This window comes from Muscardinus avellanarius (genome assembly GCF_963383645.1).
Source record: "Muscardinus avellanarius genome assembly, chromosome: 12".
Taxonomy (NCBI): domain Eukaryota; kingdom Metazoa; phylum Chordata; class Mammalia; order Rodentia; family Gliridae; genus Muscardinus; species Muscardinus avellanarius.
Genome location: NC_137798.1, coordinates 38,300,091 through 38,320,705, shown reverse-complemented (window position 1 = coordinate 38,320,705; position 20,615 = coordinate 38,300,091). Strand labels below are relative to the sequence as shown.

Here is a 20,615-nt window from a genome sequence, read left to right as displayed (position 1 = left end):
TATTAAATGTATTCCTCTTATTAAATAAATATATACAAAAATTTGAACAAAAACTCTCAAAACTATTTCAGTATTATTACTTAACAAAGACTATTGCATATAGTAATCTTTATACCTTAATATGTAAGAATTTGATCAAACTGGCAGCTCCCAAAAACTTAGCTTTCAGATCTCAATGTTTATTTATAGTTCTTATTTCTATATGCAAAAGATAACTGATTTAAGTCAACAGTATTATACTTATACCTCTAAAAAGGTTGTTTATTTTTACTACTTGTTTACAAACTATTAGAAATTCACTATAATGTTTAGGAAATTCATTTTTAAAGCACATCCTTAATGATTTTTCTTAAATGGTAAGCATTTAACCAAAGCAAAGAAATTAACATTAACACTATTTTCATTATTTCTTATGCTTTGCGTGCAAAGAAAAATGTTCCTCCTTCTATTTCAATGACAGATGTTTATTAAAAATACAACCACAAAAAAACTCCCATGTAACAAACATAAAGAGCAAATATATCACACCATTGCATTTGTGAATTGTGGAGAGTTTCACTTACTATTTCCTCTCTCCTGTTTTGTAATGCAAGTAGTTAAATGCATTAAAAATTCAGCATTTTCTGTCATGAGCTAGGGTGGGGAGGAAGTATGATTATACTGTGTGGACTGGAGGGGATGATTAGAATTTTTGATGTCTCTCCATTACTGTTTCCTTAGCAAATCTCTGCACAATGACATAGGCATCAAGCCTGTGTTGATATTCTATAACGGTGTCCTTATTCCCGTCTTCTAGATTCCACTGCAGAAAATTCTTATTTACTTTCTGGCAGAAACTAAAAATTAAAAATGTATATTGTGAAGATACAATCATAGTTTCTGTTGCCCTGCAGGACTGGCAGTCCCTTCCCAAGTACAATTATGCTGGCAAATGCTACTTTTAGCTCTGTGACTATGACATGCACTCCAGTTCCTTTGAAATTCCATAAAATAGTTGTCCTTAGATGGAGATGGAAAAAAAAGGAATGAAGCAGAAGCAACAAGAATTATTTTACATACTAATAATAACAATTTAGTTATCAAAACAGAACTCAACAAGTGTGCCTTTATACGGTTCTTTTAAAAATTTACCCTCCTAGGGTTCTAATCATCAGGGCCTATGGTTCAGGAATGCATAGGGGCACTCAGCTCAGTTTCTATATCCTCATTTCAAAGAGAATCATTCAAACCGACATCCACCCTGTCAAGAATCTCAACTTTGAGCTGCTAATGTAGAATAAAAATCAATATAAATTTTGATCATTTGATGAATATTTACTTCTTTCTTTAGTGTTTGGGGATTTAGAATTGAAAAGTGCTGAATCAAGTCATTTTATTTTTTTGTGTTTGTGCCAACACCAATTTACTACCCTCCAGAAAGTTCCTGAACAAGATGTCTCAGGTGGCACGCATGTTGGTTTTTCCTGTCAATCATAACAGTATGTCACTAGGGAACCATAATCATTTCCCTTTCATACTCTTAGTGTTCCAAAAAGGAATATTTTGATTACTTCCCTAGAAAAGGTAAACTTTCTCATTTAGACACACTATTGTAAGCCTGGGTGTCTGTTGTTTTTGGCATTCAGCTGAGTCTAAATTGATACAATCTATTAAAAGTTAAACACTTCATTTTAGGTTCCAAGGGTCATGTGCAATAAATAGACTTTACCAAAGGGTTTCTCTATACAAAATTCAGTATCACTCCCAAAACAAAGAGCTTTTGTAGAAGCTTCCATCTCTCTCTGCATTTTCTAAAAAATAACAAAATATCAACTGACTGCTCTCTTCAGCAAAAAAATTTCACAATAAGGACTTTACATTTTCATTATAAATTAAAAGAAAATGCACTGCAGACAAATGACATTTAGAAAGCTTAGCAATTAAAATGTGATTCCAGTGTGAGACTAGTTATATAAGTAGAACAGCATTCGCCATTTTAGTGATATACGTTATTATAATATGTATATCAAAAGATAAGTATTCTTACATAATGTTTCCATTAGTTCTTTTTAAAATAATGTGGCCCTCAATTTGAAAAACATTATATTAATTGCAAGCATCAAAAAGGTAAACTATCCTCATTTAAAAAAAAATCTTTTGCTACACTGACAAAAAAACAATATTAAGGAGACATTTTTGTTGGTTTCTTATAAATTAAATAAAAATGGCAGCAGCTGCCTTTCTCAAAGATGATATAGCCCTGGACAATCACTAGATATTATGTAGACAGATGTTTTAAATAAAATAAAGTATTTAGATTGCTAGATACCTTGCTAGATATGAAGGCAATTATAGGACGTCTTTGTTAAATTACATTTTTCATTTTTGTGAGGAGAAAAAAGAATTGTCCTGGAAACAGTACCAACAGGAAATGATCCTATATCTAAAACAGCTGGAGACTGTAACTAATATAAATTTACTTGAAAATAAAAATGCTGTGTGCCTCTGGAGACATGCAGTAACATGCCACAAAAACAGATGAGAATATGAAAGTATTTAAAAGGAAGAAAATACATTTTATCTAGATACTGTACTGAAATGTGATCCACTGATAAATGATAAATATTTAAAAATAAAGAAGAGAAAGAAAATCAGAAAAGCCATTTTTAAACATATAGTAAATATTTTATTTAAAGCTATATTTGTAGAAAATCTTTGAAATATTTTTTCTGGGAAAAACTGTTTTTTACTATATTGGCTATCAATTTACTAAGGTCATACTAATATAAATGCAGATATTTGTGTTTAATTAGAAAATTTTCATGGAAGCAGAGAATGCTTACTATGAGCAAAATAAAGACCTTAAGTCTAAGTAAAAATATTTTAGTAATTCTCAAAGCCATCTGTAATAATCTCCATGCAAAAATTCCCCACTGCCGATGTTCATCTTCCCAGTACTAACTCTGATTAGGAGTTGAGCTAGAAATATATCTGATATACTAATTTGTACTAGTCATAGGCATTAACATCGTAATATAGAATATCTTCAATTTCATAGATTTCAATATTTTTCACTTAAAGATTGAAATGCAGTGACCCACAAGATAATTTTAAGAAAAGCTGTGAGTAGAAATCTATTTGTACAGGAGTGGTGGAGAGAGACTGGAAAAGCACCCCCACGTGACAAAGACTCATTTTAGTCCAACTTCTCCGGGGTCTGTGTCTCAGACAGGACGAGACTATGGCAAGCTGGGATTTCTCATCGGGCTTGATTCCCATGGTCAGGGACGATCACAGAACTGCAGAAGCTGGCTCAAGTATGTCTGCTGGACAGGGGAGCACAATGGAAGGAAAACGAGATGAAGACACAGGTAGAGTGGAAGACCAAGGGAGAAAGCAAAGTACGGCAAATGTGAAGAACAGTTATCACAATAGCACCCACAAAACCTCCAATGTCATGCTGCTAAACAAAATCTTTTTTTTTTTTTTCAGTACTGGGGATTGTACCTCCAAGCTACACCTTCAGCCCTATTTTATTTTATTCTTTATTTTTTAAACAGGGTCTCACTAAGTTGCGGAAAGCCTCACTAAGTAGCTGAGGCTGTCTGCAAACCTGCGATCCTCCTGTCTCAGCCTCCCAAGTACGGGGATTACAAGTGGACACCACCACGCTTGGCTCCTAAACAAAATCTTGACTCAACACTTTTTTCACAAGTTGATGTTACAATAATACTCTCAAAAGCAACAACAGCAAAAACAAAAAGCTCCAAAACAAACTAAAACTCAAAAACATATCCAAATATTCTTCCTCCTTTTTGTAGACTCACTAAATATTAAAAGGAACTACTGGGGCTATTTTCTGATAGGTCTATAAAAAAGATGCACGCATGCATGCGCACACACACACACACACACACACACACACACACACTTTTACAGTAATTCTCATGCATTGTATTATATTTATGATGACACAGGTTGGTTAATACTGCTGCCTAGAGCTTGTAAAACTTGATGTGTTGCTTAGTTTATCCTGATAATTCTCACTAGCTCTATGCTAACATAACTAGGGAAAACTAAAAAATAAAATAAAATAAAAAACTTTTTTTCTCTTTTTCTCTTTATTGCCTTGATTCCTACCCATCAAGCACACTAATATTCTAAGTAAGGGATGGGCAAAAGAAAATTATATCCTCTTTTTTTTATATTTTAGGGTCAAAGTGAAAGATGAACTATCCTTACCTCATATACTGAAAAATAAGTTGTCAAAGGGTTCCTAAATATTGCTCTAACCAAAAAAGATAAATTTCAATAAAAATTGTTCCAATAAAAATTTCTTACTTATGTAGTAAGAAAAGGCAATGACAGGTAGTATATGTTATACTTAAAATATATTTTAAATAAAAGGCCTGGCCTTGGCCTCAACAAATGTATACAGACACATCTCTTCTCGGGTGCCTGGTCTTCAGGGGAGTCCTCATTTGGCCTTCACTGTCCATCTTTTCAGCTTCCTCCTGAGATGCTCTTGTCCTTGCCGACACACTTTGGCCATATTCAGCTCCTTTCAATTTCATTTCCTAGAATGAACCTAATTCCTTATTCATTCTGTTCCCTCTGCCTGGAATTTTCCTTCTCAATTTTACATGGCTTGTATCTTTTAAGTCTCAGTTTAAATGTTACTTCTTTCACTGATCATCTTATCTAAGGCAGGTACTGCTCATTTCTCTCTCTCTCTCTCTCTCTCTCTCTCTCTCTCTCTCTCTCTCTTGTTCTCCCTCTCCCTCTCCCTCTCCCCCTCCCTCAGGCTTTAGTTGTTTTTTTCTAATATTTACTATAACTTTCAATTATGTTTGTTGAGTGTATAATTTTTATTATATTTTGTTTAATTTATTTTCATACTTGTTTGTTTTAAATCCATATCTCATTGAAATATACATCCCATAAAGGTAGGGACCATATCTCTTTTGTTTATGATTCTATCTCTAATGCCCAGAAAACTATATGATGAATTAGTGAACAAATGAGTTGCTGGATGAAAATTTATTAACTATCTGAGTAGTTCTCAGGCTGGAAGGAGAGGCGTTGTCTTATAAAAGCAGAGATCACTGGTCATTGATGACAAATACCTCAGATTGCCTATCGAAGAGGTAAGATGTGAATTATAGTATTCAAAAGAAAGTATTGCTTTGATCAAAGTCTCTTGAGATTCCTTCACCTTAAGAAATGGATTTGGATTTCTGAAAATTTGTAAATGGGAAAATCCATAAAGGCTATTAATCCTTTAATATTATACATTTTAATTTAATGTTATGATGTTTAATTTTAGCAGTTCTTTATGAATTTTTAACCTGGAAGTTAAAAGATCCAGTTGAACTAAGACATGGAGAAAATAAACACATTCCAGAAAATAAACATTCATTCCATAGTGAAAAGCAAAATTTTCAAATTGTTAGTAGAGACACTAGAACAGAAAAGCTCAGATCACAAAGGAACCAAGGAAAAATGAAAGTACTCATTGAGTGGTCAACCCCTCTTAAGCTGTTCTTTGAGACTCCAAAATTTACCTAATTTGCTGTCACCTATCAAAAGGAATAGGGACAGAGTAAATGACCTCTTGAAATACCAACGATTTTTCTTCAAATCTTATTTCTTCCATTTGGAATGGAAGTCTGAGATGTTTTGTGTCCCTAAACAGAAACTGTTCTATGCATGACTGTCAAAACAACAAACATCAATTACAATGCAATTATACTTGCTGCTTGTCTTCACACAGAATGTCTTTAAACCCAATGATTTTGCAGTTCTGGCTTCTGATTTAAGTTTATGTCCTCTACTACATCCAAGATATAACAGTTATTTCTTGCAATTGCTGATGTGACAGGTTCTCGCAGCTTGCTTCATCTTACAAATATGATACGTTATAGTAAGTTGAGAAACTAGACAGTTAAATTTCTAATAAGTGTATAAAAAAACAAAAGCAAGTAGCCTTAGAATAAGAGCATACATGGTCTCATTTCAGTATGATCTTCCAGGGTTTGAATCTTCAGTAGCACTTTGGTTGTTCAGGACATTTGTTTTTCTACTATAGATTATGTAATTAAAATTGACCATGTAAGTAACAACTTGGCGGTATAGCTCTACCAAGAGTTGGAGAAATAACCAAGAAGAAAGGATTTTTATGCTTGATAAACAGATCTCTGGGAAGTTAGGAATTCTCCATGGTTATGAGCAGTTGAAACAACCTCTATTATGAAGTGACATTAAAACTTTTGTAATCTGCTGTGACATGAATCACAGGAGTAGCTAGTTCTTTTGTACTTCAGCCATTACACCTACTCTGGTCAGCTTTTTCAGCATCAGTCTGCCAGTTGTATGGTTGAATTTCCCCTTATGATGGCCCAAGTGAGAAAAGGCCTTTAAATGGGGCTTCCTATAACACATCTTCAGTGACAGCAATGTTCTAATTTAAAACTCAAATAATAACAACCAAGAACAAAAGCCATTTAGTAACTGCTATTTCTTCAGAATATACTTGGATGTCTTTGCATAGTGTTTAAATGGCCCTATGACTGGATCTGAGTCCACTTTCTCATATACTCTAAATGATTTCCTTTTCTGACAAGAAGCAAAATCCACCTATACTCACATCAGACTAAACCCTGCCCTCCCATCTTTTCTGTCTCTGCTCTTCAAGCTTTCCTCCATTTCTGCAACCCCACATTCCACATAATTCTGTAGGCTCAAGAATTTCCTCCTTCTCCTGAATTTTCTGGACACATGATCTGTCCCTCTAGTATAAAACATATTCTATCATATAGGTGTTCATGACTCCTTTATGCTATTTTATTTTAGCTCCCCCAAGAGAGGAATATGAGCCAGATTTATTTTAATATCACCCATAATTTATTTTTTTTATTTTTTTGCAGTACTGGGGATGAAACCCAGGGGCATTCAACCTCTGAGCTACACACCCAGCCCTATATTTTAGTCTTTTTATTTTTGAAACATGGTCCCAATGAGTTGTGAAGGGCCTCACTAAATAGCTGAGGCTGTCCACTAACTGCGATCCTCCAATCTCTGCCTCCCAAATGCTGGGATTACAAGTGTGCGTCACCATGCCCGGCTTTACCTATAGATTTCTGACACATACAAGACACTCAGTAAAGTACTGGTTGAAAGAATTAATGAATGAATGAGGCAAAGAAAGGAACTAGTATTACTTGTCTTAAGAGCTAATGGTATTATTTTTAATTTCTTTTAAATTGGGGCAAGATGAGCTGACATATCGTAGTCAATAAAGTATAGGCTGAATGAATGAATGAATGAATGAATGAGGCAAAGACAGGTACTGGTTTGGCTTATTTCTAAGAGGAGCTGAAGATACCACTTTAAAAATTCTTGTAAAAGTCTGGGGCAAGATGACTCTGGGGCATCATCTTGTACCACAGAACACGGAGGCATTCATTGACTAATAGGGAGCTATCTAAAGGGCACAGGTGCTATCATAAAGGAGTCCCTTTACCACAAATGGGCAATCTATGCACCAAAAGAAATTCTTGTAACTTACTGTTACAAATTGAATAAATAAGAATCCATTTATTTATAATTATATGCAAAGTGAAAAAGAGAAGTGCCATCATTGAAGGCAACTATGACATTCCTTATCCCCAAAATTGGTAAGTAAAAGGAAAATAATTCCATTTGCTTTTTAAGAGGAGGAACTGTAGCTCACTTGATGCTGATATTCTTGAAGCATTTATATTTAAAAGACGAGAGCTTAAAATATACAAGAAATAATAGAATTAGAAAACCACCATTTTGTAACTCAAATAAATAATTACTTCTATTAGAAATCAGCAATGAATTCTATAATCCTAAGCACATCATTAACAGGGAACTGAATAGTCACATAATGCCAAAGAACTACCCCTAATCACAACGGGGAACTCCTCTGTACAAAGAAGGAATCTGGCCATCACTACTGTAGCTTCACAAATGGTGGGAAGGCTGACTTGAGAGGTGCCATCTGAAGGGCACATGGCAAAATGTCTAACGTGGACATTCAAGCCAGCGCCTGGACCAAACTTACAGTAAATGGGGATAGAGGCAAGAGTACAGGATGCCAAAAGGAAACAGGAAAATCTAGATCCCAAATGACTCCACACAATGATTCTACTGGCTTCTTCAAATAAGTATTAAAGACTGCTAGGACAGCAGCTTGAGTAGAGTTCTGACATAGAAAAGGGGTCAAAAGAAAAGACAGTGAAAAGCAAAGTCCTTTTGTATTGACATTAACTGTATCCCTGTCTTCAACCTGCTAATTCCTTGCTTTAGCACCAGCCCTAAGACAAAACTGTATTCTCAAAAAAGATAAACATATTACTATTAGTCATAATTCCACACTCAGAATGAACCTCTCTTCTATTTCAAAGAATATTCAAAGAAAACTATAAAATTTTATATTTTATATAATTAGATATTTATATCTTATAGTTCTACCTCAAGTAATCTATTATCCTATGAAACAGGTATTGATTTTGGCCTGTTACTTGAAACAGTATGCAAATTAACAGATTAATTGAATGTGGTAATCCTGAGTTCACTATCTATCACCTCTAACAGCTCACTATTCAGTGGGTATTTTGATAAATGCTTAAATCATTGAGAGAAAATTTTTGCTTGATCAGGAATTGCTTGCTAATAGGGTACTGATACTTTTGATAATAAATTATACTTTAATGGCTTGTGACATATATATATATATATATATATATATATATATATATATATATATATATATTTGGTAATCATAACAACCTTGTGCTATGCACCAGTAGATCAAATATCATTATCCCCACCAAACAGACACAGAAGCCAGAGACCAGATAAATTAGTATGTCCAAAGTCATCTGGCCAATGAGAAGAAGAGCCAGGGGTTTCTGGCTCTAAATCTAGGGCTTCTTCTACCAATAATCTGAGGTATTCTCTCTAGCAAGTTGCCCTGAATCCATGATTTCCAATCCCTCGTCATTCCCTGACTGAGGCTGCCAGCACATAGACAATTAAAAGAGCTAACATCTGGGAATAACATCAAGTCTACTATGTAAGGCACACACCTTTTGCAAGACTCAGTGTACCATATCCTGTGAATCTTGGACTCATTTGAAACTCTTTGCTCCTGGTGCCTTCAGAAATGATACTGATTGTGTGCCATTGGTGGCTGTGCACCCCATGGCTTGCTCCTCACCTGCATCCTCAGAATACTTCATCCTGTTACAACTCGTACTCTGCCAGTCTTTTCCTTCCTATGTCAAGAATGTGGAAGGCAAAGAAGCCTCACCACAGTGCTCTTTCTCTTGTCAATTCTGGTTGTGAATCCTGATCACTAGCATGATTTATTAAGCTTATATGATTTAGAGATATGTAGAAGTCAGAGGTGGTTCTAAGATCCTTAGTTTAGGGTTGGGGTTATAGCACATGTTAAGCCCTTAACTTCTCTCTTTTTGCTTTCTTGCTATTCCTTTCTAGAGATACTGTCTCTTTTGCCCTCTGAGCTCCTTTCTACCCACTTGCACCATTTCCTGAACCTCCTCTCCAGGGCTTTTGTGTATGTACCATCCAGACTGAATAGCACTTGCTTCCCCATTTCCCTCCTGCCTCTGGCTCCTCATTCTCTTCCTCCCCTTCCTTTCTCTATAGTTAGAATCTACTTGGTACTTTGCTCAAAGCAGCCTGATTTTTCTAAAGAGGACATCTGGCCTCTCGATGTTTGGAAACTGAGATCGTTATATCTTCTTATACTAAAAAAAAAAAAAAAAAAAAAAAAAAAAAAATGCCTTTGACCCAATGGATGGGGAGGCCTGGTTAAAGGAAAACAGGGACTAACATCATTTATTGAAAGGCTATGCTTTGAGCAGTCTCATTTAATTCCCTCAGTGTCACATGGATGAGGGCAGTAACTATATCTGCTAGGATTTCTCTTTTCCTCCATAACTTCTCTGGGCTTACACATTCCAACAAAGCTACACGAACAAAGAACTGTCCCGTCATCTGTGAGACAATCTGCGCTAATTATGTAATGTGGGTCAGTGTATTTTGTCTCCCCAAATTCTACCTATTAGTCCCTTAGGAAATTTTGTTCTTAGAGTTTCTTTTTTCTACAGGAAATTATAAGTTTCTAAAATAAAATTTTACTCTGTGGTAAGCCTTAAAAGATAGGTTATGAGACACTGAGTAACAAAGGAAGAGTAAGCAGTGAGACCCAGTCAAGGACAAATGACTTTAGTGAGGAGGTAGCAGAAGGGGAGGAACAGAAGGAGGAAATATGAGCCAGAGATAGCCAAAAAGCCTTTTAATATTTCACCTAACTTCCAGGAAAGCCACGGATAGTAAATTAAGAAAGAGGAATGGCAAATTGAATCCTTAAATAATCCACCTTCCTTGCCCCAGTTTAATTAATGTTTTCATATTTTCTATGGATTCTAAACCTTTCAGATGCCCTTAAAATATCATGTTTTAAATATTATTCATAATTTGGCAATTAATTAAATATCTTCCTAAAGTGGATTCCAGCCCCATATATGCTTTATAGATTCTTTTAAAAAGTTTGTTCTTACTTAGAAAAAAATTACTGTTCTATAATCTATTTACCAGGCTCTAAAGTCACTTCTTTTCAGAATTCCCTCAAGTCCCTGAACTAGAATTTATTGCTGTGGCCAATTCCTTCCTCCCATCAACCAAAACATCTAAGTTCCTTTCTAGGATTTCCAGTAATTGCCTCACAATTAGGCATAGCCCAGTATACCCATTAGGCTGTCACTTTCTACCAGATGTTTTCCAGCTGTTCTCGATGTCTTTCTGCTAATGCTCTGCCATCTGCCACCTTAATGGTGACACAATGGGGAATGGATGTTTTGGCGACTTTGCTCTTTGAGTTGTAAAGACTTGGCCCATTGCCTCATCTTAGGAAAGCCTGATCTGCACATTTGTCATGTTTCTTCAACTAAGTATTTATTTTATTGTACCTGCTGACTAACCAATATCAAGCCAGTCTTAACATAAAGTATGTGAACTCTGACTATCACAACTTAAACTTCCATTTCTTTTCATTAAAGAACACACTGATATCTCATTTCTACCATCACGTGTTCTTCCATCGAAGTAAGCGTTAACATCTTTTTCCCAATTGATACTATTTCTTTTCCCCTTTTTTTGTGCTACTGGAAATGGAACCTGGGGGCCTTATAACTCCAGGCTACACTCTCAGACCCATTTTTTTTTATAGAAACAGAGTCTCACTAAGTTGTTGAGGCTGACTTCAAACTTGTGGTCCTCCTGCCTCAGTACTGAGATTACAAGCCTCCCAAGTACTGAGATTACAAGTGTGTGCCCTGTCCAGCTTCCTTTTACCTTTAAATACATATTTACCAGCATGAAAATGGCATATTAGGACAGTACACAGTTATGTGTCTTTTGTATCACCTTGCCAGTTACACTTTGAGATCTTATGCTTGTTTTATATTTTCTACAGCTGAATGGAAATAAAAATTGGCCCTATGAGATGGACAGTCAGTTATCAAAGTTTGCTAAGGCATGAGAGCTACCAATGTTGATTTCTAGGGACCATAAATCAGTTTGTAATCTATTTGTGTATACTTATTGAGAAGATTATTTCTCCCTTTAATTATTCAGAGTAATGGAAATTATTTTTCTGAAACCAAGATTATACTAGATGTCAAAAAGGTTAGCACTATTAGCTCATAATCCCTTCCCAAGACCCAGTAGAAATAGTTATTATTGAAACTTCAGCAAATACAACAGTAAATTCAGGAGAACTGACATGCATGTTAATGGCAATGCACCCATCATTGGTTGCCTATCTATCTATATAAATATACATATATATGTATATATATATATATGTGTGTGTGTGTGTGTGTGTGTGTGTGTGTGTGTGTGTGTATTGTGGTGCTAGGGATAAGCCCTCATGAGTGCTAAGCAAGCACTCTGCACTAAGCTACCTCCAATCCTTTTATTTATATTTTAATAATAATTTTAAGATTTGGGTACTCATCACACAATAGCCCCGTGTGTTATTGTGCGAAATAACATAAGTTTCTCTATCTCTCCTAAGTAAATAGCTTATTTAAAGTATTTGTTCTTATAGTCACATGCCAAATACAAACTTGTAGTATGATCAGATTATAAATATGTGACTAAAAGATATTATTAACTTCATTGCTACTAACATAAACACATGTTCTCTGAGATAATAACATTGACTTATGTTAAGTACCTTGTTCCTCATTACAGCTCATATTTAACTGAAGTTAACAAAAATATCATTATTTCATTTGACAATATAATAAGATCTCAAATGGCAACTTCATGCTTTACTTAAAACAACCATATATGTAGCAACAAAGCAATAGTCATATGCTAGGTGTTCACTCATTTCCTTTTTGACAAAAAATGTATTTAGCTGTTTACAAACATTTAAAGAGTATTTTAAACTTATAAAATATATTAATATATCATTAAATATGTGGATCTTTATAAGGAAGGAAGATACAGAGCTTTTAATTAGCAAGAGATAGAAACAACTAACTAAAATACAAGACAAACTCATATAAAAGAAGTAGAGCGACACACTGGGGCACTTATAGTTAACTTGAAGTTGGAAAATATTTCATAAAAGAAAAGATGTCTTCACTGGGCTTTGATGGGTGAACAAAATTTTGACCAGTATATAAGAAAGAAATATAGCTTTCTACAAAGAAAGAAGTTTTTATAAATAAAACTACCAAACTCTACTGTACTTCATATAATCACTGCTATTTTGCACCCCTAAGAGTGTTATTTAAGTTTTCAATGTAGTTAATTGAAACCCTACTAGATGCAAATCAAAAGTTTCAACCTTAATTGAGATATTTTGAAAATTGAACCCATTGCTTCAGGCAGGTGCTACATGAGATTCCATTAATATAGGTAATTAACATTAGCCTCTGCTTTAATTAACATGCACACTTTAATTAGCAAAGCATTAACCAACATTAAAAAATCTGATCTTCATGCATCACAAAAACTGCAAAGTTATGACTACTATGTTATTTTTCTCCAAGATTGTAAATCACAAAATAGAGATCACTTTTTGAAGTAGACACCAAATTTAAAATATTAAACAGGAAGATATAAGGAAGATATATACAACATGAGTGAAAATGCCATCAGCATGAAAAATAATGTTCTTTAGAAAATATAGAGCCAGTGACTTTCACATTTTTTAAAAAATTAATTGCAAAATAATCCTCCAGTGATTATTTGTAAGACAGAAGACTTTGACTTGAAATACCCACATAGGCTGTCACTTTCCTGATACACAACAAAATCAAGTAAGAATACCAGGGTAACATTATTGATGGGACCATCCGCTTCCTCATCTCTTCTCATAGATTTCACATTGAGCTGTTGATTTATGCTGTAACTGGCACTGGAACTGATGGTGTCAAGAGACTTCCAAGGAGATTGGGTGTCTCTCTGGCTCCTTCTACTGGCCACTTCACCGTGGCCACCACAGGGTCAGCATCTTTACCTTCTCTTTGCACTCCTTTTCAGTTGACACATTGGGAAATGAATGTTTGTGGATTTTCAAAGCCATCCTCCTAGCTGTTACAGTGAATTTCTTGGCCTTTCTTCCTATGGTAAATCAGAGCCTGGGTTCTCAAGAGACCAGGGAGGAGCAAGGGTGTTCTTCCTGAATTGTTGCTGAGGAGACTACCCCAGAAACAGGTGCAAGGGCACCTCTGAACTCTGTTTAAATGAATTCAAGGAGCCTTTATCAAATTTCTCTCCTACTGTGGATTATATTATGATGAAGTCCCTTATATTGGGGGTCTTATATCAGTGTTGCCCATACTATGCTCATTAAGTTCACTCAGGAAAGGCATACGCATAGTGAATAGACAGGAACATAGAGTCAGAGCTTTGAGAGGCACAGAACCCTGGATTGTAAATGTGTAACAAACCTTGCAAACATCCCTCCCAGTTTTAAGTTCCTAGGACCTTCTGTAGAGAACTCTTTCAGAGATCCAAGAGTAGACCCATAGCAATGAGCACTGAGTCATTTGCTTAACTGCTTATAAATATTTCAGACATTAATTTGATTGGAAAGATACCAAGGAAAGGATTAGAGTACTATAGTGACACTGGCATGCCCATGTTTATAGTGGCACAATTCACAGTAGCCAAATTATGGAACTAACCTAGGTGTCTGTCAACAGATTAATGGAAAAGAAAATGTGGTATATACATGCAATGGAGTTTTACTGAGCTATAAAGAAGAACATAATTATGTCATTTGTAGGAAAATGAATGGAACTTGAAAACATTATGCTAAGTGAGATAAGCCAGTCTCAGAAAGTCAAGGGTCATATGTTTTATCTCATATGTAGAAACTATAGAGAAAACAAAAAGAAAAGGAAGAAACTACAGATAAAAGAGAGGATACTCAATTGAATAGTGGATTGGGATGTGGGGGACAATGGGGGGGGGAGATGGCTTGAGGAAAGAAATATATCAAATAATGTTCATATCTATATATGAAGGTATCACTATCAACACTACTAACATGTATGGAGAAGGAGGAGGCAGGGAGCAGGGTGGGACCTGGAGGAAAACACACCAAGGGATGTGTGCATATATAAATGTATCAATTTGAATTTCATTATGTGTTTACTTACAATGCACCAATAAGGTTACAAAAACAAATGGATAAATGTTCAAGACAATTTCCAATGAATGAGAATTCCTTCTCCACTACATTAATATATTTATTCCAGAGCAATGTTTCTCAGAAAGAAGTCCTTAGACCATGAACTTCAGAATGGGCTAGCAGGCTCACTAAAATGCAGATCCCAAGGCCCGTTTAGGACTGAATGAATCATAGTATCTGAGGGAGGGGTTCATTTTTATTCAGCACCCCAAGGAGAGGCTTACTCAAAGTAGATATGTAGAATACTGATAGTGAAACCATGGTCTCTAACTAATTCCTGCCATGAAAAATGCACAGAAAAATGAGAAAATATTCTATATAAAACCTTATAATTTCCTTATAGATTAATGTGGAAGAGGAAAATAGGCTTTACTGAGAAAAAAATATTAATTAGAGTCACCTTTAGCAATTGGCAGTTTGATAAGTATATAATGAAAGTCGCATAAAATAGAAAGATTTATTCTTACTTCTAATATATTTTTAGTGTCATCCCTGCCATAAATATTGTTTCACAAATGCATTTTTTTTTGTGGTACTGGGGTTCCTGAAAGCCCTTCTACCTCTGGGCTACACTCCCAGACCTATTTTTTTTAATTTTTATTTGGAAACAGGGTCTCTTAAGCCAGTGTGGCTGGCTTCGAACCTGCGCGACCCTCCTGTCTCCGCCTCCTCACAAATGCATTTTAAGCATGCATTTTTTGGTTTCAGTTATTATATTAATTTAAAGATTTTTTTATAAACATCAGAAATTTTATCTTTTTTTGTACATGAGATTTACACCCCCACATTCAAAATTTTTCTTCTTTCTTTTCAAAGCTAATATACTTTGTTCAAAAAACTTGATTTTATTTAATGAAATGTAATATAGGCTCCATTCATAACATTAAGAAAGGCTTAACATAGTTCTGTTGCTTAGAGGAAAAATCCTCTTGCTTATAATATGTTAATTGCATTTTTGCAAGGTGTTCACATTATACCCTATGTATTTTTATTTTAAAAATACTTTCATTAGTGCCTTGTAATTATACATCATAGTGAGGCTCAAAGTGATACAAACACAGGTCTTGGTGTGATTCTCTTCTTATCCCACCCTGGTACCACCCTTCCCTGTATATATTAGTGAGATGGGTAGTGGTATCTTGATATATAGCATAGTTTTATTTGAGATGTTTCCTTCATCAATTCCCACCTTCTTCCCCCAATCCCTTTTCACTATTCTACTCTTCTCTCTGTCATCAATTATCTGTGGTCCCTTTTGTTTTCTATTTCTCTGTAGCTTTTCCATATGAGAGAAAACATTCAATCCTTGCTTTCTGAGACTGGCTGATATCACTTAGTATAATATTGTCAAGTTCTATCCATTTTTCTGCAAATGACATAATTTTGATCTTGATAGCTGAGTAAAATTTAATTGTGTATGTATGTATGTATGTATGTATGTATGTAGTACATTTTCTTTATTCATTTATCTGTTGATGGATACCTAGGTTAGTTCTATTATTTAGCTATTGTGAATTGTGCTGCTATAAACATGAATTAAGCATAGAGTTTTCAAACACATTTTCTTTTTTGTGGCACTTGGAAATGAACCCAGGGGTGTTCTACCTCCAAGTTATATCCCCAGCCTTTTGTTTTGTTTTGTTTTTGTTTTTGAAATAGAATCTGAGTAGATTGCTGAGGCTGTTCTCTATCCTTGCAATCCTCCCATCTCAGCATCCCACTGCATAAGCATGCACCACCACACCCAGCCCCAAATGCATTTCTTTAAGAAAAAATGTTATCTCTGTTGGCACCCTGCTTTTAACACTCTCACTTCACCAGTAGATGGCTAAATCTTTTTCATGTGTTATGCCAACCAACTCCTTATAATTTCTAATGAAATATCTAAAAAATGATGCTTATCTTGAAAAGAAACAGATTTTTCTTGAGACAGATTTAACATACAATGATATTCTTTAGATTTCTGATTATATTTCATGACAGAATTACCATAAATCTGACGCAATATAGTCAAACTCACCCATCTAAACAAGAGAAATTAAGGGGAAAAGGACTTTACCCAGTCTGATCTCAATCCTTTTAAATCTTATCTCTCGTTACTTTCACACAACCTCCTCCCCAAGCAATGTGTCTTTTTAGCACTGTTTCCAAATAAAAGCATTCCCAAACCTTGAATCTTTGCAGGTAACATTCATCCAGCATAAAATGCCATCACCAACCTGTTCTTTGGTGAACCCCAAAAGTCCTCTAAGAGCCAGCACCCTCTTTCATCTCTTCCCAATTCCAACTCTTACTCTTCTATCTACCTACTAGGTATCCCTGGCCACTTTGCATTGTTAGAGATCTGTTTGCTCAGGTGTTTAGATCTTAGATTCCTAACTAAATCTTGAGCTTCTTAAGTTATAGCATCTTCCACATTTAGGATCCTGGTTCACACATCAGAGTTACCTGAAAACTTGATGTTAACATTTTAAAATATTTGAAATATGCCAAGTGTGGTGGAACATGCTTGTAATTCCAGTACTTGGGAGACCGAGACAGGAGAATCTCAGGTTCAAAGCCAGCCTCAGCTACTTAGGCTCTCAGCAATTTAGCTAGATCCTGTTTCCAAATTAAAAAAAAATAGGTCTGGGGGTGTAAGTCCAGAGGTAGAAGGCCTATGGGTTCCATCCCTAGTACCATAATTTTTTCCATAATTTTTAATAGTTAATAATTAATTATTCAAGTATACTACAGGGTGTAGCCCTTATTATGGGTTACATCTTCCCCTGCAATATAGTGGAGAAGCCAGATATAATTTCATGTAGTTCACAGAAGTCACCAAGGTAGAACGAGAGTAATACAATGTTAATGACATATAATAATATATACATAATGTTATATAGGGCCATTGTATCTTAAACAAAAATCACTTTTCTGATAATATAGCCATCCCTGCTACAGTCAACTGTTTCCTTATCTGCTTCAATCTTCTCCTGACAGTCAATGTTTTTATTTCAATGATATTACCCATTGATACTTTATTCCCATTTGATGAATTTTTCTCAATTCAACTGCTCATTTGTGATTTCTTCTTCAAAGTATTATATCAACATACAATATCAATATTGTATGTTAAACAAGGCTGAGATTACAAATCCTACATACATTATTTTGTGAATTTATATAAATCTTTAGAACATGATTCTTTTATATTCCTTACACACTGTATAAAAATAACTACCTCATGATATTTCTAATTGTATATGAGGTACCTTTAGAAAAGACTGTCAGTGTGGCATGTCTCATGCTAATCCACATCACTGTGCATTTTGTTCTGATTGAATTGGCTTGTTGCATTTGTGATTGGGTTCTTCTCAATTTACTTTCTCATAGAAAGGAAAATTCTCATTTTTGTCATTTTCATTTCATTCCATGACAGAACATCCCCTAGGGTAGCCCTTAGGGTATGAAAAATAAGCTGTAGGTCTGTGTTAGAAAAACAGACCCAGAATATGAGTGGAATAGGCTTCAGAGTCCAACTCATGTGAAACTAGAGCTTGTAATGGCTTCACAAAGCTCCCACAGCTAGTTGCAAATGACATACCAATATTAAATTGAGCATGATATTTTTGAAAGAGGAAATTACATAGCAGATATAAAGCTGCTAAAATTATGAGCATTTTATAGGGCAAAGTCTCATTTTTTAATAAAGATCTGAAATAATGACTCTAAGTTTGAGCAATTAGTAAGAGTTTAAGGTACAATGGTTTCCAATTAGACTTGTGCACATGGCAGAAGAACCCAAATGGCCCAAGACATGAGTCTTCTGATGTGATACCATGAATTCTGCACAGGTTTTTCATAGGCAGAAGCCTGGAAATTGCTACTCATTCAACTTACTTGAACATAAAATTGTAAAATTAAATTATTGTTATTTTCTGTTGAACATATCAATTCATAACCACAAGTAAAAGTGAGGCAATAATTTGCTTGCTTTAATTTTGCTAACATAGAAACTAGAGAAAGTAGATAAACAAATATAAACCGGTTACTTAAGAATCATAAATTTCATTATGCTCTTCAAGGTAAATATTATTATTCTAATTTTACATATAAGGAAATTAATACACAAACCCTATTTATTAATGAATAAAATGAAAGAATTGCCAAACATGGTAACTAAACTTTCAATGGCAGAATACCTAAATTGAGTCCTAACACGTACCAATTAACAGAGCAACACCTCCATGCTTTAAATGTCATGACATACAAAGTTGCATGGAAGTAAATATTTGTTGGACATAAAAGTCTTAGAGATGTGCACACAGAAATAGGAATGCGAAAATAATAGAAAAAAATTCAAAGTTCAGGGGACAGCTGTAGAGCTGTAGCTTGAATAGAGAGTAAAGTCTTCTTATTAGGAATTTTAAAAAATTAATTTTGCATGATGGCTGGCAGTATACTTCAAGAAAAGGTAAAGTGCCCTTGATTTTATCCAACAAGTAATGGTCATAACACATGAAATTTCCTTTAAAACGTTTTAGTGCTTTAAGATCAGAAGGCAAATGAATGCTTCAAAATAATCTAGTTTCCTGATATTCTGAGTTTCCGAGAGAAAGAAGGACAATCAGACATAAAAAAGGCAAAGTAATCATAATTAATATAAACAGATAACGGCCTGGGAAAATAGAAAAGCATGATTCCAAGAGGCCTCATTGAGGAAGACTCAGTAGGACTTGGTAGCTGATGGTTCCCATTTGGAAAATAAAGAAGATAAGAACATTAAAAATTACTTCCAGCCTCTATTTCTGAGGAGCCTGGCACATACGGGCAAGGAAAAGTGGAAGAAGACAAAGAGGTAACTTAGCTATTATGAAGAGTATTAGGTGTCCACAGCATATACAACCGATTGTATTCTACAGGCAGCTGGAGACAGAATCAGAGCATGCAAAGTGAACAGAGGCTGAGCTAAAGATTCAGATGGTGGTGCATAGAAAGAACAGATGGGGTCTAGAATCCACAGTCCAATAGTGGACCATGTTATGGTTTGATAATGGCATCCCTTCCAGAATTCATGTTGAAATGTAAGAGGTATGGCTTTTGGGAGGTTATTTGGTCCTGGTGGCTAAGCACCCTTCTGAAAGGGCTTGAGGTGGAAGGAAGTGCTCTCTTGCTCTTCCATTCTTTGGGCCATTGAGGACACAGTGCTGGTCACCTCCAGAGAATACAGAAAAAGGTGCAATTTTGAAAGTGGAGACTGAGCCCTCACCAGACAACAAACCTATTGGTGTGTTGATCCTGGACTTTTTAGTTTCCAGAACTCTGAGAAATGTTGTTTATAAAGTATCCAGTCTCAGTTGCTTTGCAGCAAACGGACTAAGACAACCCCACATAGTATAGACTACCTGCCAACAACTAGACATACCACCACCACCATGACAGCCAAGAGTGATTAAAAAATGTCATAGAGTGAAGAACCATTGAAACCATGATCCTTAGCTGCTGTGACACATATAGTAAGCCTGGGCACCTTGATCAAAGATTAGTAAGTGGCTGGGAATGTGGAGGGGTGGGCAAGACAGACTGCCTAGTTCATTATTAAGTGTGTGCCACAGGACATTCAAGGTAAGAGCCATTAAAATGCATATATTAAAGGGTAAAGAGGGGCTACTGGACAAATTCCTATAACTAGTCAGAATAAGGAGCACCAAATAATCTATCTAAGTACCCAGCCCTGTGCATCCCTGTAGGGCCACCACTAGTTGTTTCCCTATTCCAATCAAAAGGAAGAATAGTTATCTATCATTTTGGCTTAGAACAAGAAAAGTTTGCAATCCTCTGTGGTAAGTCACATGATTGCATTAAAATATGTAATATAAAATAA

At 35.2% G+C, this 20,615-nt stretch overlaps 1 protein-coding gene across 1 annotated transcript in view; it reads right to left on the bottom strand.

The window, feature by feature from the left end:
* The window catches only part of AKAP6 (A-kinase anchoring protein 6), a gene marked incomplete at its 3' end in the record, with an annotated part of 393,582 nt that overhangs the window by 161,498 nt on the left and 211,469 nt on the right, over positions 1 to 20,615 (bottom strand). The gene's annotated exons all lie outside the window — the stretch shown is intronic.